Source organism: Macaca fascicularis, chromosome 7, assembly GCF_037993035.2.
Source record: "Macaca fascicularis isolate 582-1 chromosome 7, T2T-MFA8v1.1".
Lineage (NCBI taxonomy): Eukaryota > Metazoa > Chordata > Mammalia > Primates > Cercopithecidae > Macaca > Macaca fascicularis.
The window spans coordinates 121,610,358-121,637,755 of record NC_088381.1 but is presented as its reverse complement, the minus strand read 5'-3'; the positions used below and the strand labels follow the sequence as shown (position 1 = coordinate 121,637,755).

Sequence of the window (27,398 nt, the reverse complement as noted above, 5' to 3'; positions counted from 1 at the left end):
AAATAATAGACATACAAATATGTTAATATATTTAAATAATATATACACATATTAACATATTATATATAAACTTTACAGGGAAACATATATATGTGTATTTGTGTAAATATATAATAACATTGGTTTTATAAATATAAAACCAATCTACCAATCCATTCCCATACCTTCTTTTGGTAGACTTATCCTTTTATTCAAAGATTTTGTCATTCGTTATGTGTTGGTTACTGAAAGTAAGCTATTTTTTTAAATCACTGTGCTTTGGGCTCTGTGTTTGTTTAATGGGATCACAAAATAAAACCTATTATTTTAATCCTCCTTTTACAGGTGAAGAAACAGAGGCAAAGGGAGCATAAGCAATTTTCCAAAGGCCGTACAACATGTAAGTGGCTGAGCCAAGACTGAAATCACCAGGTTCTTAACCATTAGGCCATATTGCATTGGAGTGTTGCCTCCTGGAGTAAGATTAGGTAAGCAAAGATGAAAAACATATGGCCCCTGAATCAAGCATTTCACATTCTAGTAGAAAAGACAGATCTGCAGAAACACCATAAGAATATAGGCTGATTGAGTGTAGTGATGGAACTTTGTGGAAAGGCTGTAAACACAGCAAAAGGGCTGCCCCCAGGTGGCGGTGATCATTGGGACAGGGCTTAGGTGGAATGTGGATTTTCTTTGTTTGACAGGACTTGTCTCAATATAAGAAATAACTCTCTTAGTAGGGAGAATAAGATTTTAGAGGCTATCTTCCAGTTTACCTCTTTTATTGCAAAAGAGGAAGCTGAAATAAAGAATTTAGGAGATGCGCTCAACACACGACTGATTAATTGCACATTCAAGACAGAACAGAAAAAGTTGTCTAACTCCTGTAGCAAACCTGAATTTTCCTGAAGATTCATTTGGAAGAAGAAACAGCCAGGAAAGAAAAAAAAAAAAAAAAAAAAAAGAAAGTAAAGGAGATGGTAAGAAATGAGAATGCCCTTAGAAGACCATTATAAAATATAGAAAAATCAGTGAAGAAACAAAAACATCTAGAGCTACAAATGTCGTATTGGCATCCCTACTTTAGAAAAAGGTACAAAAAATAAGACTTTCTCCTTCTTCCCCATGTTCCTCCCCAGGTCCCCCCACCCATCCCCTATCCCTGTTTTCTACAGAAGCTTCCATAGAGAATTATGAGACTATCGGGCCTGGTGGTCTGTGCTCTGCACCCTAAACATGGTTTAACTGATTGCTAGTTTTCCATAAGAATATAAAACCAAGTGTTTACTGTACTGCCACAAGTTTGCCTCTCTCAGGCTTTCACTATTTCAGCTAAAACAGATGCTATTTAGAAACATGGAATATTATAAAAGCCACTTAATTCTCTAATGATTTCAGTTATAACCATTTAGGTAAATTTTTTTGACCTCTCCATGCTTCAGATTAATTTTGTCCTCTACCTTATGTTTTTGTTATTCTCTCTGCCTCAATTCTCCCCTCATTTCCATCCATTTAATTCTTTGCTCCTCTCCCTGGAATTGATATAGTAGGAATTCCACCTCTCCCATGTGCATTTAAGCCAAAGTTCCCAAAGTGAATTCTATGGAACATGATTCCTTGAAGAGCTTCCTGAAAGCTGGGTTCCGTGGTCAAAGAAGCTTGAGAAAACCTCACACTATCTCTTGTCTGATGACTAGAATTCATTATCTGTACCTTAAAGTTTAGCAGTCAATTATTGTATATGTAAGAAGTGATTAAATATCTATCATGGACCAAGCATACACAGGGCTGGATATGGGAGTTATCATTGTTCCCTCAGCCTAAGTAAGTCTTGTCTGTTTACCCAGATTTTATACTTCTGGAAAGTAAGGACTGGTCCTATTGTATTGTTATACTGTTATAAATATAGAGTTATAGTATAATAGCAATAATAGAGGCTCAATAAATGATTTCCGGTTGGCTTGTTGGTTAACTAAATGTGAGTTAGCTTTTACCAATAAAAATTGCTTTTATCTTCTCCTTGAAAACTACTCTGCAGGAGAAAGTGCCTTTGACTTAGTAGGGTAGTTTTTCTAACAACAAAACTCTCTACAGAAAGTCTGAAATGCATCTGCATAATGTGACTGACTCAAATAGCAATGTCCACCATCAGAAAAATACCAATTTTCCGATTTTGGAATGCCTACCAGAATCCATAGAAGACCACAGGAAAAAAAAAACCACCACAATTATCCCCATTTTATTCTCCACTACAAAAATCCAACCTCTGTTGCTGGATTTGATGTCTAGCCACAATCACATGTGACTAAGTTGAGTTCATGAACTGAATTTGGGCTGATCCCATTAAATTCTTAAATAGAGAAAAATATTTGTTCTCACCTGACCAGCTTTGACTAAAAGGCATCTCATGGTGAAGACAATGCAAAATGAACCATGCCATTCTCCTGTCACAGGATATCTGCCTCGAAATTAGATTGCCACCCAGTGATTAATACCGTCTGTCGAACACATTCCTTGTTTGGGGGCTGGGTGTCAGGAAAGAAGGATTTATTATATCATAAGATGTCCCTGAACAAACTCCAGGGACAGATGTGGTAAAAACAGGACTTAAAGCATTTGGTGAGAATATCCCAGTTATTCTTTAAGGGACTTGTCAAACATTAAATTAAGTGAAGCAGAAGGGTTTTATGATTTTTCTCCCCTTCCTTAAGTGGAATGTCAGAGTTATGTTACTAGAGTTAATGCTACCAAATTTGAATGCTTGAGTGCAGCCCTGTCTTGAAGTATTTGTCAGGGAAAAAAAAAAAAGACTGTTTGAGGCTTGGCAGACACTTCCCATATGAGTTATGAGAGAATAAACTATTTCCAAGTTGCACTACTGAAAGCAGAAAGGACCTATGGAAGACCTTCCAAACTGTTATTATAAAGAGGAATTCAAACCATGGAAGAATTCATGCAAAATTTTGATTCAGAGCATACTTGAACTTAGCATTTCCCTTACCATGGCCTTTCTGAGTGTGTTACTTAATACTGCATAAATGGTTCTTAACTATCTGAGGATGGTGCCTGATGTCACTGTTGCTGTTGAGTGCAGAATTAAAAACAACAAAAAATGGCTCCAAATTTCAAGTACGCACCGTGCAGGTAAGCTGCGAGGCAGGACTTTCTGCCAGTGAAGTCATTTAACTCTAGAACGTGCTGGTAAGAGTGGATTTGAGGAAGGGTGTGAGTTGTCAGCTCAGAGAAACTTAGGCTGGAATATAGCTTGTTACCGTTTGTTACTACTCTGCCTCACCTGAAATGCTGTTTTCTCTCCAGCCATACCAGATCCTCTGTCAATAAGAATTCTAGTCCTTGGTGAAACCTTGCTAGATTGCAGGCCCTAAAGGCAGAGGAAAGGCAGCAATGATGGGGGATGAGTGTTTGCACTGTGTTGGTCTCTCCCCATCACCTTGATACATCTATTGAGAACAGATAGTCAGTTCCACAGAACAGCATCAAGTTTCCCCTAGAGTGTGGTCCTTGAGCTACCTGCATCAGCATCATCAAACAAGCCTTTAAAATGCATATTCTCAGGCCCTGTGCTAAATATACAGTATTAGAATCTCTGGGAGTGAGGCCTGGGAATATGCATTTTAAGATTCCCCAAGGGACTTTGGTGTACCCTGCATTTCTACTTGAGATTTGGGTTTCCTCTTTTGTTTGTAGTTGCAATTGTTTAGACCAGGTGCTTCCTGAAGAAGAAGCTACAGGGGAGGGAGTAGATGGGGTAGTGGAAGAGACAGAGACTGGACCCTTTGGAAGGGTGATGTTGAGGTCAAATGGACTTTGAGAGTAGCTGTAAGGCAAGGATTCCACACTGGTGACCTGCACATATGTTTTATTTGAATTACACAGCATTTAAAATTTTTAAAAATCAAAATGCCTTTATACTGGGCGTATCCTCTTCAGTCTTCCACAACTCATCACTGCCTACTCGTTCATCCCCTTGCCTTTGAAGACACTTGATCATCAACTCCTGGGGAAGGTGGCAGATTTAACATTAAATGGCCTATTGTCTCCTTGTTTTTAAATTATGGATGGATATGAACATGTTTATGAAAGTTCAAGAGCATTGAACAGGCTTTTTCTTTGATTTGCCTTTAAACCAGGTTTACTTTTACTTTTCTGACTTACTGGAAGGCGCCAATGAAATAGTACCTGGCAAAGTGTTTTAATGCAGTGCATGCCTCAATAAATAATTTTTACATGAAAAAAAAGTAATGTGATACAGCTGACGATTTATTTTACGGCTGCTTTCTCTTATCTTCTCATCCCCTGAGCCCTTCCAAACTTCAGTCTTCCCCACCACAAAGTGGCAGAGGAGGATTTCTACAATCCAGGTCCCTCATTCTTCACCTGCTTTGGGTGGGACAGGTGCAGCCCAGATTTTCTCAATCTTTGTTGCAAATTCTCTATGAAATAAAAGCACAGCCTTCAGGTCTGTCTGAGAGGACTTTACATACTGTTCATTCCTGAATGTTTTCATGTAAACATTTTTAATTTGTGGAAAATCTGTTTGTTTGTTGTGTTTGTCAAGTTAATGTAAACTGTAGTCCATTAGGCCTTAAGATGAGTCTACTAAATATTTTCAGATGTTTTTTATTTCCTCAGCTAAGAGCTGGATTTGAACCAGAGCTTAGGGGTGAAAGGGCAACATGTAATATACAGAGACATGGAATTTGACATATGAAATAAAATAATGTAATGTTTTTAATATTAAAGATGAAAAAAGCAGCAATAAAACATTGTGGAAGGAGGAAAACATGAATACCTGTATATTTTAATTTTAAATGCCTGCAGATGTTGAATTTTAATCAGAGCATGTCAGATTCTGACTCTGACAGAGGCAAAAATGTGAGATCTGTTTTCTTGAATTGCTTCCACATTTCATGCCTCAGATTGTATTGCATATAGCACTGCATCATCATATATTTATGTAAAGTGCCAGCATCCATTGACTTAGCATGTGCATGATGGTTAACATATAAAACAGTATGCGATGAAGGAAAGGCCCCTTCCTTCTCCTGCCATGGCATAGATTCTCTCTGTGACCTTGTGGTAAGGAAGGCATTTAACCCCTCTCTGCTTTAGTTTCCCTAATCGCAAAATAGGAACCACCACTCTCCTTTCTTCTTTAGGTCTTATGGCTTCTTTAGGCTCCATGGGTCTTATGAGGATTATTTGAAATAGCAATTGATCTACACACTTATAATACAACATAACAATATCAGATATGAGTCTATGTATGTGGAAATATTTATTTACAGAGATTGGAAGGAAAACAAAACTAGTGACAACTAAACTGATAGATCTCTTCTAGTACAAACTAGACAGATATGTATTAAAATCTAAGTTACTTTGAAATTTAAAGCACATTTTTGAGGTACGTTCTATTTCTCTACTTTTGCATTATATTTCCTAAAGCAGTGTGAAAGCTGATGACAAATTTCACACTGAAATTCTCTGAAAACAATGGATTTAGATATACGAAATTGTGAGTGGAGAATCACACTCACTCAATGTGCTTTTTCCTCTTCTCTCCCTCAACACAACTCCAGTCATCACAGAACACTTCCATGACCAAATGTGTGTGGGGTGTTATTCCCACACACCAGGCAAACAATTAATTCTGCAGCAGTCATCAGGTGGGTGTACTGTAATTCAATTCCAACACTGTCTGCCTAAAGATGGTGTCAGATACCACCGGTTGAAGACTCAGTCTCCAAGACTGCCTCCTGAGGCACCAGTTCCAAGTCTGGAACTCTGGAACTTCTGACTGACCAGCTCCAACCTGGGGCTCCTATGGCTCCTGCTTTGGGTTTGATTAATTTACTAAAGCTGCTCATGGAACCCAGGGAAACTTACTTAGATTTACTGGTTTATTGTAAAGGATACCACAAAGAATACAGATGAAGAGATGTGTAGTGCAGGGTATAGGGGAAGAGGACTGGAGCTTCCCAGTCGTCCCTTGGTATGCCGCCCTCCAGGAACCTCCATGTGTTTGGCTATCTGGAAGCTCTTGAATCCAATCATTTTAGGTTTTTATGGAAGCTTCATTATGTAGGCATGATTGATGAAATCATTAGATATTGGTGATCAACTTACCCTTCAGCCCCTCTCTGCTGCTTGGATGTTGGGAAAGGTGGGGCTGAAAGTCCCAACCCTCTAATCCTGTCTTGGTATTTGTAGTGACCAGCCCTAGAAGTTACCATCTTGAAGCTACCTAGGGGTTGCCATCCATCAGTCAATTGTTAGCAAGCAAACAGACATCACTTTGGAGATTCTAAGAATTTTAGGAGTTGTATACCAGGAAATGGGGTCGAAGACCAAACACGTATTTCACAATATCACACTATAGTTCAGAAACATATCTGTAAGTCCTCATTATATTTTTCTCTGAACATTTAGGATGTTACAAGATAAAAAGGACAAGCAGTTAATTTGGTTGAAAATCTTCAGTATGAGGTCAATTTTCATCTTGCTTCTTGTTTGCTTGCATCTTTCTTTTTTCTTAAAAGACTCATAGCCATTAGGGTTTTCCAGCCTAATGACTATATATCCGTGGCTCTTTAAAATCTTTCCTCTTCCAATCTCTTTTCACTGTGGGGTACTCCTCCTGCCTTCTAAAGAGATCTGTGTTGAGTTGTTAGAAATAGCCAAGGGACTTTTAAGAACACTGAAGCTGCATATTAAGTGTTAAATTATCTGTGATGTATCTCCTTTCTTATTTTCAAATGTTCAGAGAAGTCTGCTATACACACAAATGTTTAAAGAGAAAGAAAAAGGGTGATACTTAATGTCTATGATGACATGGTATAAGACATAGACATCATATTTAGAAGAGTAGGCAATCTATCTGCTGACCTAATTTAGAGGAAACAGGACTCATAGCCAGTGGCAAGGGGGAAAATTACAGCAGTCTCTATCCAGCCCATCCCCTTTATCAAATCATCAATGGATTACGTATACTTTTTTTTTTTTTTTTTTTTTTGAGACAGAGTATTGCACTGTCGCCCAGGCTGGAGTGCAATGGTGTAATCTCAGCTCACTGAAACCTCTGTCTCACGGGTTCAAGCGATTCTCCTGCCTCAGCCTCCCAAGTAGCTGGGATTATAGGTGCCCACCACCAGGGCCGGCTAATTTTTTGTATTTTTAGTAGAGATGGGGTTTCACTATGTTGGCCAGGCTGCTCTCAAACTCCTGACCTCATGATCTGCTCACCTTGGCCTCCCAAAGTGCTGGGATTATAGGCATGAGCCACCATGCCTGGCTGATTAGGTATACTTTTAACAACCTATATATTTAATTTAATTTTTAAGCTACTGCATTTATTTGACCCTTCAAGTAGTTTTACTATATTGCAAAGGAGAGGATTTTTTTTTCAGCAGAATTATTCACAAGAATATTTCAGAAAAAAATGATCAGAGTGAGAAATGACTCACACTTCCTTGAGAGCTCTGTGCAATTCCCTTGCACGGGGAAAGGGAGGACCAGGCAGGGTCTGCACATCTAGAGGGTGGGAGCAGAAATTGTGCTAGCCATTTCTGCCTGAAACTGTGTGGGAAGGTGGAGATAGAGAATGATGGCTTGGAGAGAGGAGTGTACTGAGGCAAGATGGAGAGTTTTTTTTGTAGTTATTGTGAATGGAAGATTTAGAAGAGAAATTTATGTGTCTAAACAGGAGTTCCAGAAAGTTACCATGAAGAATTATGTGAAACCTTCAGTTCCAGCAATTTAAGAAAACCTACAGTAAAGATAATACCTTCACATAAGTCTTCAGACTTCTGGAGTTGAGTACCAAGCTTCTGGGATTATTTTTTGATTGTTGATTGTGATATACACAATAAGACTAATCCATGAAATGGTATGCACACATCAAGCCTCAGCTCCTATCTTCATCAAGCCCCCTTGATTCTTCTGATGTAAAATCAATTTCTCATTATTCTCTGTTCTCATAACCCTTGCACATCCATTCTTTTGCTCCACAAGAATGCAGACTCTCTGGTTGAAAGAAACTTTAGAGGTAATTAGTGCAAGCCTTCACTCTCATCTGATGATCTCTTCTTCATTTATTCATTCTCCCAACTAATATTGGCTCTCTAGCCACTGGAACATAGTAGACATGATATATAAGTTATTGGAGAGCAATTGGAGAAAAGCTACATCTTCATAAAGTGGATACCCATGAATCTTATTCTCAGCTGGTTCCTAAGCAACCCAAGTCTATCTTTTACATATCCCTGGTCAGCTCACTCTCCCTTTCTCCACAGGAATTATTCCAAACTTTCATCGCTTTTTCAAAAAAGTGAGTTTATTCCCATCCCCACTGCTATGTTGCTGTTTCAGGAGTTTCAATACATAACCTGTGGTGGTTTTAATGTAAGAAGTGTAAGGCTCATTAATGTTAGCTAGCCACATCATTTTAGAAGTGAAAAAACCCCTGAAGTTTAAAGAAGTTCTATGACTTACACAATCTCATGGCTCATTTAGGTGTGGCATCTGGAGTAGGTTCTAGGTAAGTAGAGTCTCTTGCCAATATTCTGTCAGTTAGGTGATTCAGATCAAATAACTGTGCCTTATTTTAAGAAAAGTGGACTAAAAACAGTTGAAGAAACAATGACAAAACTTTCCCAAATTTGATGAAAACTAAAACGCTAAAATCCCTCCGATCCAAGGAATTCAAAGAATCCCAAACACAACAACATAAAGAAAACTTTATCAAGGCATATTATAAATAAATTGCTCAATACTAGTGATAAGGACAAAAAGTTGAACATAGCCAGAGGGGGAAAAGACACCATACATACTGAGAAACATAGATAAGGATGACAGCAGATTTTTGGAAACAATGCAATCAAGAAGATAATTGAGCAATGTCTTTATGATACTGAAAGAAGAAAGCTATTAACCTAGAATTCTATAGCTAGTGAAAAATATATTTCAAAAATGAAGGTAAAATAGACTAAGACATACAAAAACGGAAGGAATTGATCATCAGCAAGATCTGTACTATGAAAAAAATGTTAAAGGAAGTCCTAGAGGCAGAAGGAAATGATGGATCAAAATATGGATCTACAAAAATATGGAAGAGCATAAGAATTGGTCACTATATGAGTACATATAAAGATTGTTTTTCATTATTATTTAAATATCATTATAAATAACTGGCATCTAGATTGGAAAGAAAGAAGTAAAACTCTCTATTGGCAGATGACATGATTTTGTATGTAAAAAATCCTAAGGAACATGCACACACACAAATAATAGAACTAATTAATTCAGCAAGATTTTAGGATGCAAGGTTAATATACACAATCAGTTGTATGTCTACACACTAGAAATAAACAATTTGATAATAAATATTTCATTTACCGTAGTGTCAAAAATAAAATATTAAGTAAATATGTTTAACAAAAGAACCTCAACTGATACAAAGAAAACAATAAAACATCACTGAAAAAAAAAAAGAAGAGCTAAATAAATGGAGACATCCCATGTTCATGGATTGGAAGGCAATATTGTTAAGATGTCAATACTCTCCAAGTTGGCCTACAGAGCAAATGTAATTTGTATCAAAATATCACTGACTTGTTTGCATATTAACAAGCTGATCTTAAATTCATATGGAAATGCAGAATGGCTAAAGCAATCTGGAAAAAGAAGCCAAAAGACTTACAATTCTTGATTTCAAATGGTGCATGGCATTGTCAATAGTCCAGTGTGTCTGGGGTGTGGGAAGGGAGAAGTAGTAAAGTTCATAGTAGTAGGGCCTCCTTGTATAGCATGAATGCTAGTCTATGGAATTTGGCCTTGATTGTAAACTAATGGGAATATAAAAGAGGGTTTAAGCAGGGAGTCAGATCTGTATTTTTTTTTTTTAAACATCTGATCAGGAGGAGTTAGTGGGAGTGAGGATGAAAGTCTTTGTCTATTATTACTTTTAGGAGTCCTTTAAAATACCAAGAACTAAACTCAATCCTCCCAATCTGTATTTGAGCACCCAAGACATGCTGCGAATGAGACAGGACAAGCCTGCTGTTCATTGGACAGCTGAGGACAGTCATAGTTGTTTGGTGGAGCAACAACACCACTGCCCCCCTCCTTGGCCTCAGTTCATATTGCCAAGGGTGGGAAAAATGTCCTGTTCTTTTTTGCCTGTCCTCATCCTTCTTGATTCCTGAGCTCCAGACCTTTGGTTCTAAATGATATTATCACCATGGAGCTATTGCAAGCTCCATCTCTGCAGAGATTTTGTAATCCCCCCAGTTTTGCCATACGGCTTGCAAAGGGATGAAGAGTTGCCCTGCTTGAATATGGTTTGGGAAATTGGCAGGGTGTGATTTACACACATCTTTAAAAAAATCCACATGCAATATTTCAGACTTATAAAACGTATAAAGAATTCTATAACAAAACAATATATTTAATACTCAGTCTTAGAAATAAAGTAGGATCACAGTGCAGTTGAATTCCACTGTGTTTCTTTCCCCAATCGCAGTCTTTACTTCCACATGTCTATCCTTGCTTCCTGAGTAATCTCTGTCATAAATTTGGTATTTGGTGTTCCTGTGCATTTCTTTATATTTTTAGTATATATATTCATCCTTAAGTTCTATATAGTATTTCATTGTATGTTTGAAAATTTGCTACAAATATTATCATACTGCTTTGTCCATCTGCAATATAATTTTTAATCAATGTTTTGTTTATGAGATTCACCTATGTTGAAATATGTAGCTCCTGTTTGTTCTTTCTATAACTGTATAGTATTCAATTGTATACATATGCCACAGTTTATCCATTCTCCTATTGATGGGCATTTATGCTGTTTCCACTTTTTCGAAATTACAAAGTTGTTGCCACAAACGTTCTTTTTTTTTTCTTTTTTCTTTTTTTGAGATAGAGTCTCCCTCTGTAGCCCACGCTGGAGTGCAGTGGTATGATCTTGGCTGACTCCAACCTCTGCCTCTTGGGTTCAAGAGATTCTCCTGCCTCAGCCTCCCCAAGTAGCTGGGACTACAGGCACATGCCATCACACCTAGCTAATTTTTTTTTTTTTTTTTGTATTTTTAGTAGAAACGGGGTTTCACCATGTTGACCAGGCTAGTCTTGAACTCTTGACATCAGATGATCTGCCTGCCTCGGCCTCCCAAACTGCTGGGATTACAGGCATGAGCCACCGCACCAGGCCATCACAAACATTCTTTTTTTTTTTTTTTTGTGACAGAGTTTTGCTCTCATTGCCCAGCCTGGAGTGTAATGGTGTGATCTCTGCTCACTGCAACCTCTGCCTCCTGGCTCAAGGAATTCTCCTACTCAGCCTCCCGAGTAGCTGGGATTACAGGCATGCGCCACCAAGCTCGGCTAATTTTGTATTTTTAGTAGAGATGGGGGTTTCTTCATCTTGGTCAGACTGGTCTTGAACTCCCAACCTCAGGTGATCCACCTGCCTCAGTCTCCCAAAGTGCTGGGATTACAGGCCTGAGCCACCGTGCCCAGCCAAGCCAGCATTCTTAGCCACATCTTGTGTTCATATGTGAGAGTTTCCTGGCATATATACCTAGAAGTGGAATTTCTGGGTTAATTTCCATATTTCTTGACTCAAGACCAAGAGGAAATTTGATTTGAAAGGATGTCACAGTACTTCCTAAGTTAAAATATTGTGTTCAGGCCAAACTTTACCAACACTTTGCTGCTGAGTTTTAATAGCTAAGAATAGTAGTATGCTTGAAAGCAAAGGGTGGCTGGGAGATTATAAATTTGCATGCAGTCTGCAGCAGGATAAAGTGTGGAAAATGGTGATTTGCTGTATCAGTGTTATGTCTGGCTCTGTGTGGTTTTTTTACACTGCATACCTGGATAATCGTAGGAGGTCTTCCTGCCTCCACTTCGTTTCACTTTCATCCCTCCTCTCAGGTTAGTCTTCCTAAAATTATCTTAATTTTATTACTGTGATGCTCAAAAACTACAGAAACTTATTTATTGGGCAGAATACAAAGTGCATTAAGTCTTCCCCAGTTAGATCTCAACTTGTTGCCTTATCTTCCAGGTTTTTCTCAAAATGTTTCTATTACAATTAAACAATTAAATTCTCCTTGTACCCAAACAGCTCTTTTACTCCTTAAATTGGTATGTCCACTTTAGAATTCCCCTGCTAATGATCTTTCTCTCCTTTTCAATTATCTAAATTCTATTCATTCTGAAAGATAAATCTATATTATACCTTTTCTACAAGCCTCTTATTATTATCTCTACACTGGCATGTGACAGGTACCCAGTATTGCTCTTGACGGGATGGAGTGTTCTAGGAGGTAGTAAATTTTTTGTCATTGGAGATTGTTAAAGGAATTTTATGAAATGGAATAATGGATTTTTTAAGGTTAAGAGTCCCTTTCAACTTTAAGATAATTACTTCTATAATCTCCTCTATGGATACCTTGAATTATAATTTAAATTCTATATTTCTACTTAATTTTACATGTACTTATTTTTATAATCCCCCTCATGAAACTAGTCAACGATGATGTAATTTCACTGCAGCAGCCCTATAATCTGAAGTTTTTTATACTTCTCGAAAAGTATACCAAATATTTTCAGAAGCCAAACCGAAATTATTGTTGTCACTTGTTTTGTTTGTTTTTATTGTTTTAACATGTGTGGCAGAGTGCATTTTCTAAAGATAGCCACATAGCATGTGTTGGATTTGTGTTCCTGCCCAAATCTCATGTAGAATTGTAATCCCCATTGTTGGAGAAGGGGCACAGAGGGAGGTGATTGGATCAAGGGGGTGAATTTCCCCCTTGCTGTTCTCCTTACAGTGAGTGACTTCTCATGAGATCTGGTTGTTTGAAAGTGTGTAGTACCTCCGCCTTTGCTCTCTTCCTCCTTCTCTGGCCATGTAAGACACGACTCCTTCCTCTTTGACTTCCACCATGATTGTAACTTTCCTGAGGCCTCCCCAGCCATGATTCCTGTACAGCCTCCAGAACTATGAATCAATTACAACTTTTTTCTTTATACATTACCTAGTCTCGAGTACTTTATAGCAATGTGAGAACAAGCTAATACACTACAATAGTATTTTTTATGCCACACATTTTTTCTTGAAGCTTGCTCTTCTTCCATCAAGGAGTAAAACCTATACTTTCTCTCCTTGGAATTTGGAACTGGGTGGGGTTTTTTGACTCCTCTGACCAATAAAATATGATGGAAGTGAAGCTGTATAAATTCCAAATGTTAAACACTGTCATCTTGTTCTTTCAGAACTCATGTGCTTGGAATCTAGCTACCATGCTGTGATGATGCACAAACCAGTCCACATGGAGAAAACCCCACAGAGAGATTTTGTCTACTTTTATAGGTACCCCCCCAGGTGAGGTACCACATGACAGCAGGCATTAGCTGCCAGACATGTGAATGAAGATGCCTCGAAGTGATTCCAGCCCTAAGCTGTTGTTACCCTCATTCTTTGAGCCTTTCCAGCTCTGTCCCCGGGCTTTGTAGAGCATAGACAAACCATTACTTCTGGGCTTTGCCCACATTTCTGACTGACAGCATCTATGAGCATCATATAATTATTGTTTTACATTGCTGAATTTTGGGATGGTTTGTTATGCACCTATAGAAAAATGAAACAGCATGTCATTGCTGTTTCACTAAATCACTTCAGAAGTTTGTATTTAAGCCATGAGTCCAGAGATGGCAGTGGGTAACTGTGAATGGCTTTCAAGGTGATGGAAATAATAGCTGAGTTTCCATTTCCATCTCATGCATACTTATTCCACCATCTTCCCTGGAATAAAATTATAGGAATGTGCTGTAAGAAATAATTGCTGCCTCAAGGAGTTTATATTTGCTTTTTCCTTCAGCAGGTTGCAGCAAACAAAAATCTCCACAGGCAAGCATCGGTTAAAAGTCATTGTTACCTGCAAAGTAAATGATTAAGGCTTTCTTCTGTTCAAGGGACTTTTAATAAACTAAGTATTAGCTGCTATTTCATTTTGTTTGAATAGCTTGTGAAAATAATGGCAAGGCAGTTTTAAACTCCCTTGTATGTCATAGAGTTAGTCTTTGACTGAAGAGAATTGATCAAAGTTGCCCATTCTCTTTCTGCTGACCACCTGTAATTCTGTTGCATTATACTGTACTACAATTACTTTTTTGAGGCCCCAAATAAAGGGTGAGAACACAACGTCACACACTTGGGATTCCTTCATAACTCATGGCTTTCACCATGTTTGTTTCATTGTCAGTGATAATTACATGATCCTTTTCTCAACCGATTGTTTCATCCTATAAATATTTCTTCAATCAGATTCACTAAGTTAGCTGTGTGACACCCAGAAATCTCTTGGCAGTCAAGTAAAGCAGAAGCAGAGTTCAATTTGTCATCAATCCCTGGGTCTGTCAAACTTAAAAAAGAACTCTAGTTCTGTCTGCATGTCCTAAAGCTGATGTACAAAAATATACAGAAGTGTCATATTTAATAATATTACTAACCTTTTTGTGCACAAAAGAAATACAATACAGAAAAACCTTTTCCCCCAACAAGTTGTTTTCTAGAGATAACTTTGTTTCTTAGAATACATAAGTAGGGCAAATCTCCATATTCAGTTACTTTCAACTGTTAAAATTGGTTAATATTTAACTAAAAGTACGTTTGCTTTAAAATGTAGCACCCATGAATTAAAAAAAAAAAAAAAAAAAAAAAAAAAAAGAATTATGTTCTTAGAGCATTCTCTTTTTTTTTTTTTTTTTAAGTTTGACCAGAGGAAAAACGTATGATTTGGTTAACATTTTTGACTAACGCTGTCTTCTTTTCTTCATATTTTCTATACTCTTCATTAGATCTAGATAAATGTTGCTTTACAATTTGTAGCGTTACTTTAGAGTTTATCATCCTCATGAAGTTTGAAACATTTTTATTTTGAAATAATTATAGAGTCACAAGAAATTGCAAAGAGAGTACAGAGAGGTCCCAAGTACTCCTCAGCCAGTTTCCGCCAATGGTCACATTGAACATATAGTACAATATCAAAACCGTTTGGTATTGATAGTTTATGTGTTGTTCCATGACATTTTATTACATGTATAGATTTGTGTAAGCACCACCACAATTAAGATATGGAACTATTCCACCATGATAAAATTCTCATCACACTCACTTTTCTTTCTTTCCTCTACCATCCCTAGCCCTGGCCATCAACAACTTTTTGCCATCACTAAAATTCTGTCATTGAGAGTGTTATATAAATGCAATAATGCTGTATGTAACCTGTCGAGGGCTTATTTTACTCAGCACAGCCTCAAGATCTATCTAAGTAATTGCATATATCAATAGTCTGTTCCTTTTTATTGCTGAGTAGTATTCTGTGGTATGGATGTACTACAGTTTGTTTAACCATTCACCTATTGAGGAAAATTTTTACTGTTACAAATAAATGTGCTATTACCAGTCCTATATAGATTTTTGTGCAGATATAAGCTTTTATTTTGCTAAGTAAATGTCCAGGAGTGCAATTTCGGGGTTGTATGGTAACTGTATATTTATTTTAAAAAGAAACTTTCAAATGATTTTCCACCAGAAATATATTTTCCACCAGAGATCCATTTTCTCTGCATACTCATCAGCATTTAGAATTGGCATTATTTTTTATTTTAGCTGTTTTACAAGACGAATAGGGCTATCCCATTGTGGTCTTAATTTGCATTTCCATGAACAGTGATGAACTTCTTTTCATGTGTGCATTTGTCATTCATCTATACTCTTTAGTTAAATGGCTTTTTATGTCTTATGTCCATTTTCTAATTGGATTTTTTATATTGAATTGGGGAGTTCTTTACATACTTTAGATTCTAGTATTTTGTCAGATTGGTTGTTTACAAATATTTTCTTCCAGTCCATAGCTTGTCTTCCTTCCCCTTAACAGAGTCTTAACAAAATATTTTAATTCTGATGAAGTCCAATTTACCATTTTTTTCTTTAATCGATCATGCTTTTGGTGTTATGTCTGAGAACTCTTCATCAAGCCCTAGGTCCGAAAGATTTTCTCCTATATTATCTTTGAAAACTTTTATTTAAAAATATTTTATATTTAATTTATGATCCATTTCAAGTTATTAATAATTTCCAAGTAATGTATGAGATTTAGGTTGATATTTATTTATTTATTTTTGCCCATGGATATCCAACTGCTCCAGCACCATTTGTTGAAAAGATTATCCAGTGAATTGCTTTTGCAACTTCGTCAAAAATCAGTGGACCATACTTTATGAGTCTATTTCTGGGTTATTTTATTCCATTGACCTAAGTGTCTGCCTCTCTTCCAATACCACAGTGTTGACTACTACAGCTATGTAAGATTACTATAGCTATATAAGTCTTGAAATAAGGTAGTGATTCTTCCCGTTTTATTCTCCTTTTTCAAAATTGTTTCAGCTATTTGATTTCTTTGCCTTTTAATATAAATTTTTATAATAGTCCTGTTTACATTTACACTTTTTTGCTGAAATTTTCATAGAAATTATGTTTAATCCATATTTGAATTTGGGGAGAGTTGACATCTTCACTGTACTGAGTTTTCCAATTCATGAAGATGGACTATTTCTTCAATTATGTTGATCTTTTTATTTCTTCCATCAACATTTTGCAGTTTTCAACACGTAAGTTCAAAACCTGTTTTGTCAGATTTACTCCCAAGGGTCTCTTTACTGTAAATGGTATTGTATTTTTAATTTTCTTTGCTATGTTTTTATTGCTAATATACAGAAATACAACCAATTTTTGTTTATTTATTTTATATGTTGCATCCTTACTGAACCCAGTTATTAGTCCCAGGAATATATATTTTTAAAGGTTCCTTTGAATTTTCTGTGTAGACAATGATGTCTTCTTTAAGTAGAGACACTTTTATTTCTTCCTTTGATTTTTGTGTATCAATCTTCCTTTGATTTTTGTGTATTTTATTTCCTTTTGCTGCCTTATTGCACTGGATAGAACTTTCATCACTGTGCCGAACAAAAATGGTGAGAGAGGATCCTTCGTTTGTTCTCAATCTCAAGAAGAAAGCATTCAGTCTTGCACCAGGAAGTACAACATAGGCTGTAGGTTTTTTTTGTAGGTGCTCCTTGTCAAGTTGAGGAATCTCTCTCTATTGCTATTTTTCTGAAATGTTTAAAATCATGAGTGGGTGTTAGATTTTGCTAAAATTTTTTTTGTGTGTAGGTAGATATTATCAAATGATTTTTCTTCTTTAGCCAATTAATATAGAAGATTACACTGATTAATTTTCAAGTAGTTAGCCAGTTTACATTTCTGGATAAACCCCATTGGTCATATATAATTATTTTCATATGTTTCTCAGTTCTATTTGCTAATAATTTATTAAGAACTTTGGCATCAATATTCATGAGGGATTCAATATTCATGAGGGATTCATAGATCGTGTGTGTGTGTGTGTGTGTGTGTGTGTGTGTGTATGTGTGTGTAGCATCTTTCGTTTTGATATCAAGGTAATGCAGGGTTCACTGAAGGAGTTCAGAAGAATCAGCCCTCCTCTGTTTTCTGGAAGAGATTGTGTAGAATTAGTGTTAATTTTCATTTAAACTTTTGGTAGAATTATCCATGGAAATCATCCGGACTTAGACAGATTTCTGGGAGTTTTAAAATTATGAGTTCAATTTTCTTAATAGCTATTGGTCTGTTAAAATTATCTATTTCCTGTTGGCAAATTGTGATGTTTCATACTTGTCTAGGAATTAATCTATTACTTCTAAGTTGTCTAATTTGGGTCTAAAGTGATAACCATTGTTTTATTTCTGACATTTGCTCTCTCTCTCTATATATATATATAATATATATAGAATATATAATATATATATATTCTCTTTTTGTTTGTCAATCTTGCTGGTGGATCTTTTATTACCTTTTAAAAGAACCACTTCTTTGATTCATTGATTTTTGCTGTTTTTTCTCAATGTCATTGATTTTTGTTACCTCTCAAATTACTTCCTCCTTCCTAAACTCTGATGTCTCTTTAACTTCTGTCTGCATAATTTTTGCTCTCTATTTTCCCCTCCTCTTCTAATTTCTTTCTCACCTCATTTGCTTTTTGGGGTGATTGAACATCTTTTTCTTTATGATTTGAAGATATTATATTTTAATTCCTTTACGAGTTACCCTGAAGTTTTAACTTTTATTTTTAACTTATAAATACAATTTTGTTAATATATTTATTATCCTTCTTGACAATAAGAGTCTTGTAATACTTTTTCTCTGATGATAGCCCTCCCAACATAAGTGCTATTTAATTAATATATTTTAATGCTATCTTTTTCATAACCCTACATGCTATTATTATTCTTTATCATCTCAATGTTTGTTTCAATTGACACATGTTTTTAGTACTCTGCTATTTATTCCTTCTTACATCTAAGGCCTTCCATCTAGGAGTATTCTCATTCTGCTGGGGATATACCTTTAGAATTTCCTTCAGCTCAGGGATGTAGGTAACAAAGTTCTCTTAGTTTTATTGTCTAAAAATTCTTTTATCCTCATTTTGAAATATAATTTCACTGCATATAAAATTCTATGTTAGCAGTTATTTTTTCAGTACTTGAAATATATTCTCGTTTTTTGGCTTCCATTATTGTCAGCTCTATCTACTATTTCTTTGAAAAAACTCTGCTTTTCCCTGGCTAGTTTTAAGATGTTCTCTATGACATACCTACCATTAATGTACATGCTTCTAACAATGTAGTCTTAAAATACACAAGCAACTATTGACAGAACTACAGAGTGAACTCAATCAGAAATTTTAGCTGGTCTTAATACATACTTCTCAGGAAATAATAAATTAATAAAGCATATGAAAAACAAACAGAAATTTTTAAGACCCCCCAAAATACAATGGGTAAATGTAAGCTACTGGATGCATGTGGAATTCAACTCCAGCAAATAGAGACTACTACTTGTTTTCAAGCATACATGCAGCATTTACAAAAGTATACTTTGTACTAAACCACCAAAAAGCCTCAATTAATCCACATCATGCAGACCACATTCTCTAAATATACTACAGTACAATTAGAAATTAATAACAAAACACTAAATTAAGAAACCCTTAAGTTTTAAAACTAAATAACAGAAAACTGAATAACTCTTGGGAATAAGGGTTGCAGTCCTATTTTTCACTTGCAGTTTATTTTTTTTCTCATAAGAGTCCTCATCCCTACCTGATCTAGTCAAGGGGGAAAGGGCAAAATCTTAAATAGCAAGATTGTGTTGTCATTTGGCATGAGGCTGTCTAAGCAGCAGATAGTTAAAATTAGGATGACGATTCTTTCCAGTTTGCATGGGGGCAGTGCTTTTTTATATTTATGGTCCCACAATAATTATTATAGCACCCATTTTCAATCTTGAAAATGTTCTAGTGCGTTGTGTTAGTTAAAGCTGACTCCTTCTTCCCCCTTTTGCAGTTGTTTAGAGATTTCCATCATTGAGGACCATATATAGTTCTACTGGGGAGGTTTACTTGTACCACTTCTAGAAATCCAATGTCTACCTTCAGCTTCTTCGTGTTCAGTCCCTCTGTACCTCTAGAATAGGGGTGTCCAATCTTTTGGCTTCCCTGGGGCACATTGGAAGAATTGTCTTGGACCACATGAAAAATACACTACACTAATGATAGCTGATGAGCTAAAACATTTGCAAAAATATCTCATAATGCTTTAAGGAAGTTTACAAATTTGCATTGGGCCTCATTCAAAGCCTTCCTGGGCCACATGTGGCTTGTGGGTTGAACTAGGTTGCTCAAGAAGTTTTTATTTTACAGGACCCAAGACAACTCTTTCCTGGCTTGCTCCCAGACATGGTCCATCTCTGGTCCATGCTTTTCCCCAACAAGTTCTGGGAGTACAGACTAACTCAATGCAGCTATTTCCATCCCAATGCATCAGGGCATCTTAACATTCTCAGGGCATGTTAGTTATTCTGTGCTCCCCCCAAAATAATAAATATATTTACATCTCTCTAAGTGATCTCATGGAAGTCCATCCTAACATGGCTGGAGGTGAAGAAGGTAGCATATCCTAACTCTCCACCTTTGGGTGAGGGACACTTGAAGCTCAGCAACAACTGTAGAAAGAATTATCTACGTGAAAATTCTCTTCACTATCTGACCCCTTTATATTTTCAATGTGAGTAAGGGGCCCTTTGGCTGGTGACTTAGAATTGTGAAGCTAATATTTGACCATTTCATTTCTAAAGTCAGAAACTATGGAGGCCTCTCTTACATTCACTCTGAATCTGTCATACTGATACCTCAAAAAAAACCTGATGCATAGTGACTGTCATTTTAGTGGCTTATCACATATAATATATTTTTCATGGAGAAAAGGATACTCATTTTAACAAAATCAGATCTTATACATACTTCTCTGTGATTTTCCTAGTATGGTTAATAATATTTCCTAACAAATATTATACAAATGTATCTATCTATCTATCTCTTTCTATATATAAAACTTTCCATCTTCCCAATTCCCCTCATGAGACTTCTGTCTAACATCCTGAGTTCCTTGCTGAAACCAGATTTACCCCACCTTCAGAGGCTCTCTGAAGGCCTATATATATAGATAGATAGATAGATTTGTATAATATTTGTTTTATATATATATATATACACACATACACACTTCTTTACACTTTTACTGTTCTCAAACTTACATTTAAGATTTGTATAATATTTGTTATATATATACTTCTTTACACTTTTACTCTTCTCAAATGTAAGTTTGGGTAACCCAATGAATTCAAAAGAAATACAAACTTTATCCCTCTCCTTAGCAAGAACGCTTCTGACAGTTGATGAGACCATACAGGAGAACTACATGTAGGTCAGTGTCTGTGGCATATTTCACACAGAGAATGCTTCAAAAAACAGCATCATATTTCCATTCCTGAGATGGTGGTGGTGGTGGCAGTGGTTGTTATTTTTCTTAGCACCCAGAGGAGTCAGCTGTTATGCTCTGATTCCCCCAGCTGTGGGCTTAGTGCTGTGCTGAAATATTCAGGAGTGGAACAGAGGAGAGGTTTTGGGAAAGAAAGCGGGCAGTAAGAATCAGCAAGCCACAGTACGTAGCTTTAGAAGTACTTTAGAAGTGTCGCTGTTAGAAGATTGTTTGATATTTTTATTTCAGAATAAAACCACACCTGTTTCTATTAGGAAAACTGAGACTTAGTGAACAGAACCTTGACCCAATAAACCACCCAATGGAAATTTTTATTATTTTCTTGCTGAATTGTTCTCCCTCATCACCACCATCCACAGTGGTTGTTTTAAAAGTTTTAAAAGAATGCATATTAGGTTTCATATTCTAAAACCAAGTTAGAGAAGTGTGCTTTGGAAATTTCAAAATAAAGATTTAAAATGGTGCCAAATCAACCATGGACAAGAAATGTATTTAGTTACATTTAGTTACATGAGATCATCTTGCCCACTCCTCCCTATCTTGCACACACCCCAAATATCACTTACAGTTCACTTCCTCATTCTGTCATATTTCCTAGCAACCATTGGCTCCAAAACCATGTGGAAAAGCTGCCTGCCATAATCAAAAGCTCAATTAAAAATTCTTTTATTTGCTCATTTTACAGTACCATTTATGTATGCCACTCAGAAATTACTTACAGAGTTCAGTTCCCCACCCCCACCACCACCTAGGCTCATTAGGTCTAGAAATAAAAGCTTGTATATTCTGACCTTTCTTGTTAACTTTCCATCTTCCCAATTCCCCTCATGAGACTTCTGTCTAACATCCTGAGTTCCTTGCTGAAACCAGATTTACCCCACCTTCAGAGGCTCTCTGAAGGCCTTTCTATCAAGCTAGCATTGCTTATGTCACAGATGTGTATGAGCTGGTGAACTATGCAGTTATGAATCAACTCAGTGTTTTCACCAATAGCTAACGTGACTTATCTCCAGTCATCCTCCTGTGTGCTGGCTCTGTGGAAGGGATCAGGACAGGCTGTGATGTGAAGGGCCCAGGGCCAGTTTCCTCCCTGGACAACACCTGCACAGGCAGCCGGGCATCCTTGACCATCTGAGAAGAGGCTCATCCGAGTTAACTTTCCTACTAGTGGCTTTCACTATAGTTAGTCCTTAGCTTAAAATGTACTTCTGGACATCAGTCGGAAGTATCTTCTGGTCTTACATGTCCATGAGCTGTGTTTAGCTCAAATTCCTCAGGGATCATTTTTGTTTTGTTTTGTTTTGTTTTGTTTCTTGAATGTATCAGAAAATAATTTAGTTTGATCTTCACCTAAGGTGGGCCAGGAACTTAGCATATGTACAATACTGAATGCTGGGGTTGGTGCAAAAGTAGTTGTTTTTGCCATCACTTTTGCACCAATCTAATAGCACATTTGCTTTTAACATAGGCCTATGTGTTTGCTAAGATTTCTAGTGATAATTTTATAAATCATTGGCTTTGACTCTTTAAAAAATAAGGAAGCTTTGACTGGTTGGTGACCAGTTACCTGTTTTGATGCAAGAATCTAGTGCTTTTAAAAAAGTGAATTCCTTATAACACTAGTTTCTCATGATACTCATAGGCATTATGCTGAAAACTGATTCTAAGGACACGTAAGTTTGGAAAATACTTTTAAAAATAAAGTTAAATAAGTTTTAAAAAATGTCTTAGCTGCTAATACAGATTGGATTGTGGTAATTGGTATATGTGTGGGGATGCTGGGAAAAAATATGTAGAGTTCTCCGTTTGCTTAAACTTTTTCCCCCAAGGAGCGTCTAGGGTATTAGTACACCACAAATCACACTTTGGGAAGCACTTTCTTGTAATATGCTCATGGGAACCCAAAATATGAGAATAAATATTCTAAGACGAGAATTATTACATTTTAATGATATTAAATTAGGGCATTTGTGAAAGTCCTTGCAGTTAACTTGTTGATATTGTATACTCTTTCTCTAAGAATTCAAATTTCAAGATCCTTTTATTATCTTTTTGCCTTCTGCATGTTTGTGTGTGCATTATAAGTGTTCCTTTCAGCCCATTTATGCCTAGTGTTCCAGTTTTGGAACACTAAGCTTTTGGGAGTTATGTATCTCCTACTGCTCAGGGTCATCACCAAGGTCTAATTTTTCACACAAAAGATTTGCAACCTCCAGCATAAATGGATTAAAACACAGAGCAGGTTAACAGTTTCTTCTCCCAGAGACAGGCAGTGTGTTTCTTTAAATAAAATGCAATCCACTCCCAATCTCTCAGTAGCCCTTAAGAGGGAGTGGGTGTCAATATTACCTGTGATTTAGCCCTTATGCTATGAAATTCTGATTCAGTAGGCCACAGGTAGGGTCTGTCCATAGGTGTATTATAAAACACTCATAGAAGTTGTTTATGTAAGCTCTCATCTGTCCAGACATTTGACAAATTAGTAAGTTTAATTAGCTGGGTACCGTTAACCTACTGAAAGGTGTCACTTAGACTTTTTTGACATAGCAAGTAAATTTATATGAAAATGCAAAATAAGGGCATTTAGAAATAGTCATGTCCCTTGAGATACTTTTCTGGGGGATACATTTTCCCTATCTGAATGTTTCTTTTTCCTCTCAGTGTTTCTCTGCCCCTTTCTGGGTCAGCCTGCCTTTACTTATTTCCCTGATGGAGTGAGTAAGTGTGTGTGTGTGTGTGATGTGTGCGTGTGTGTGCCTGTGCCTTTGTCTCTGTGTGACTTTGACTCCTAAAACTGCCTGCATGTGGTGTCTCCATCAGCTCAGCTGGGCTCCTCTCAGCTTCCTGCAGTTTACACAGGTGTCTGGCTCTTTGGACCAGCGTGGTCTGTTTCCCCCAATCCTCGCAGGCGCCTCTGGCATGCATCGCCTCCTCCAGCCCATGCATTTTGTCTGTCTTCCCTCTGTCCCACAAGGACAAGAATGCCAAAGGCTGGGCCAGACAGACTGTTTGGAGTCCTGATAATGGGTGTACCCATGGGGAGAAACCTAGAAGAGTACATGGCATTTTCCACTACAGGGATAGTCAGAGGGTTTGCGTGGTTTTAAAACGGTTTCTTGTCATTCAACCCTATCTCCCCTCCTCCATCTCTCTCGCTGTCTCCTTTTATGCTTGCCTCATTTCCAAATTTCTTCTTCATCTTGTTGTATTTTTCCTCTCTTTTTAAAAAATCTGTTCCTCTCTTCTTTTTCATTCAAGTGCTTTTCCTCTGGGATAGAGAATTTCAAACCATTCAACTGTAAATGCATAGCTGAGGCAGACCTGAATATATTACATTTACATTGAGATGATTTCTCTGTTATTCTCCAAAAAGAGTATAGATCCATCCAGATTTGTAGTAGTCTTTCCTGTCTCAAATGCAATGTTTGTATACAAATAATATAAATCTCGGCATGGCTCTTTTCAATAATTTATTCCAAACAAGGCAAAAACATGGATTGTCTTCTGGTGCGTTGGATTTCACACTAGGAAATTGAATATCCAGTAAGGAGAGAAAAAACCTCCCCAGATACTTCCAGACAAAGTTACTGAAATTAAAAAAGTATTTTTTGGGGGATTGCTATATAAACAAGATGATCTGACTCACAGGGAGATTCTGGGGGTATTGGCTGTATTTACATTGCACATGCATACTGTCACAGACAAATTTGGCACAACTGAAATTTCAGCTATGCAGGACCTCCCCTCACTGCATTCCCCACCACCATTATCTCTGCACTTCACCATTCTCCAAAGCTCAGTTCAGATGTACCCTCTTTCTCAAAGTCTTTGGTGACCTCCAATCCCATCCCTCAACTCTCATTGCACCTATGTTGACCTCTCTTGCAGCAAGAATCACTTGTATTTCATCATCATACACGTAGGCAACTTATATCTTCAACCAAACCAATGGATAAGACCCTTCTGGGGCAAAATCCATGTCAGTTGCATCATCTTTTCCTCCCAAAACATCTAATAGAGTATGTTATACCTCACCCTATGGTCTCATGGTGAACAAGCTTGGATGAATTTAATGAACAAGCCCTGAGTGCCTTTGGAATCCTTGCAAAGTTCTTGGTTTAGAAACAACTGAGATTTTCAGATCTAAGAAAAGATAAATATTTAAAAAAATGAAAGCAAAATGTCATTGCTTGAATGCTAAAAGCTTCGTAGAAACCTCAAGGAGTTAGAGAAGGAAGATCTCTCAATGGAAATGCTAAGAAGAGACACAAGGAAAGACACATCACTAAGGAGAGAGGAAAATGGCTGTATGACTACAGTCCATTTAAAGAATGAGAGCATTCCTTCTACCGAGGTAAGTTCTCTTTCTCTCTTTTCTTCAGACTATTTTTTCTCCCCTGAATTTTGGCATATATGATTTTAGTGGCTATTAACCTGGGTTAAATAACTGCATTTTAGATTTTTTTTCCAGGAACAATCTTCACCTTTGGGGGGCATTTAGTTGTCAAAACCGTACTTCTGTGAAATTCCAACTCTTAGTTAAATATCTTCAAGGTTGCAAACTGTTGCTACTTGCCAATTCTAAAATTTAATGTTCCACTTTCCTCACTTCGCTTTTCTTTGCTTAGGATTTCAGATGAAGCCTTCCTTTGTGTGTGCTCCTGTCTGGAGGGCAGCTCAAAGTGACTTCCTAATTCTGTCAGGATACTGGCAAGTGTTCTGTTAGGACAGCAGGGCCTCAAAGACTTCTCTGCCTCATAGAATTTCGTTGGGTGCAGCACATGCTTTAGAGTATTGCAGAAAGCATATCCTTAGCAACTACAGATCATATTTTTGTTGAAACACTTACCTCTTTTACAGACTGAAACAGGATTGAGGGTGTCTCCCAGATATTTGCCTATGCTCCAAGGGCTTCACCTGCATAACTTTACAGTTCCGATGAATCATTTCAAGACTAAACTGTCCAAATTCAACTAATGTTTCGAATGCATGAACTTCTAGAAAGAATTTTAAAACCAAATGTTTCAAAAACTTTTCCATGAGTACTTATCTGAGAGCAGTTGTATCCAGGCAGAGAGCTTTGAAAGAACAATGTCTGAGGACAAACCATGAGAAGTTGAACAGGTTAGAGTAGGTCACACACTCCGTTTTACCATCTGAGGCCCCTCCAGATGGACAGGGGTGAGAGTCTGGCTGGCCAATGGCCGAGGACAGTGACTCTCAGCACTCACCATAGACCTACTGAATCAAGATATCTGGGGATGGGGCCCAGCAATATGTTTTGACAACCTCTCCAGCACATTCAAATTAGAGAACCACTAGAGAAGATAAGAGCATTTGCTATCACAGATTTTGAAGTGTGTGTACAGCTGTGCAGAGACCATTTTAATGAACTTTGAGAGCCCAACCCGTAATGTGGTTTTACCCTAAGATTTACCACTTGGTAGGGATTGGGAAATTAGGAATTCACATTCCAACCACACAGCAGTGGAAAATACCTCTCTACGCTCATGATGGAATTAAACTTTAAGTAAATGACTTTGATCCTGAGGACCTCCTGAAAGAGTTTTGGGGATTCCCAGGTTTCCTTGGACCACACTTTGAGAATCACTGTTCTATACAAGGTGCTATTTGTATCCAGTTGTATTTGCCAGCTGTTTAGGCAGATCATTTAGACAATTATTTCCAATGTCATTTCTAATCATTTCATGTACAGTCATGTGCTACATAACAATGTTTCAGTCAACAATGAACCACATGGTATGATGGTGGTCCCATATGATTATAATGGAGCTGAAAAATACCTATTGCCTAGTGACACTGTAGTTGTCCTAACATGGTAGTATAATGCATTACTCACATGTTTGTGGTGATGCTGGTGTAAACAGACCTGTGCCTCCAGTTGTATAAAAGTATCGCAATACAGTTACACTAGTACACAACACTTGATAATGATAATAAATGACTACGATACTGGCCTATGTATTTACTATACTATATTTTTTATCATTATTTTAGGATGCACTGCTACTTATAAAAAGAAAGTTAACTGTAAAACAGCCTCAGGCAGGTCCTTCAGGAAGAATTCCAGAAGGCATTATTATCACAGGAGATGACAGCTCCATGCGTGTTATTACCCTTGAAGACCTTCCAGTAGGACAAGATGTGGAGGTGGAAGACAGTGATATTGATGATCCTGACCCTGTGTGGGCCTAGGCTAATGTGTGTGTTTGTATCTTAATTTTTAACAAAAGGTTTCAAAAGTAAAACGAAAAAACTAAAAATAGAATATAGCTTATAGAATAAGATTATAAACAAATAAAACATTTTGGACAGCTGTGTAATGTGTTTGTGTTTTAAGCCATGTGTTATTACAAAAGGGTCAAAAAGTTTACAAAAATTAAAAA

At 37.0% G+C, this 27,398-nt stretch overlaps 1 long non-coding RNA gene across 1 annotated transcript; it reads left to right on the top strand.

The window, feature by feature from the left end:
• Positions 1–339: 339 nt before the first annotated feature.
• LOC135971664 (uncharacterized) lies at positions 340–27,398 on the top strand. Its single transcript, XR_010587914.1, has 2 exons — positions 340–467; positions 27,010–27,398. It is a non-coding gene; the product is annotated as an uncharacterized lncRNA (long non-coding RNA).